Source organism: Panthera tigris, chromosome B3 (assembly GCF_018350195.1).
Source record: "Panthera tigris isolate Pti1 chromosome B3, P.tigris_Pti1_mat1.1, whole genome shotgun sequence".
In the NCBI taxonomy this organism is placed as follows: Eukaryota; Metazoa; Chordata; class Mammalia; order Carnivora; family Felidae; genus Panthera; species Panthera tigris.
In genome coordinates this window covers 65,628,778-65,629,645 of record NC_056665.1, presented here as the reverse complement: position 1 = coordinate 65,629,645, position 868 = coordinate 65,628,778, and positions in this window count along the sequence as shown.

The window sequence follows — 868 nt, the reverse complement described above, 5'->3', positions numbered from 1 at the left end:
AATTCCAGGGTAGGATATTTAGTTTGAAAATTGAGGGGGCATGCAAATACCTCACACTTTTTTTTTCCACTTTGCACACTTTACCAGGCATTGTTTGTGAAGTACCAGCAAAGCCAGTAACACAGATTTCTAGGAATGTTGGGTGAAACTTGGAAAATGGCATCATATTGCCTGTTGTGCTGTTGTTTTAGAAAAGAATTTATGTTTAGTCACCAACTCATCACACTAGCGTGACTGCACATGGGGGTGTCTGAAATAAAAAGACATAATATAACTTATATTAAATATTAATGATCTTTGCAACTCAGGATTTCAAACTCCATAGAAGTTGTTTACTCATCTATGAACATCTATATGTAAATTTTAATTTACATATTCAGCAGTATTTTAGTAAGACAGAGAAAAAACACAGGCAGATGAATTATCTTTGAGCACAGACGTTAGTTATTTCTTATGATGTAAAATTAACCCTGAAAAAGCCCTTTATTCTGGCAGAGGACGAACATGAGAAGCTTTATCTGAGAGTCTTTTTTTTTTTTTTTAAACATCATCTAAAGAGGTTAGACATATCGAAGGTAATCTTTTAACCTGGCTCATAACACACACACACACACACACACACACACACACAATTTCATACCTTTAGAAGTTTTCTGCCGGTATGATTTATAGGCCAAATACACACTAAGTGCTACAGACGGTTACCTTAAAAATTGTTGGTTAAGTTTCAAATACAGTCAACTTCTGGGGGCAAAACTATCACCTGCTTTTAACACGACATAGAGTAGGCGTTGTGCAACCTTGCCTTAGAGCTATTAAAAACTCAATAGCCTAACAAAAAATCAAAAATGAAATATTTATTACCGCA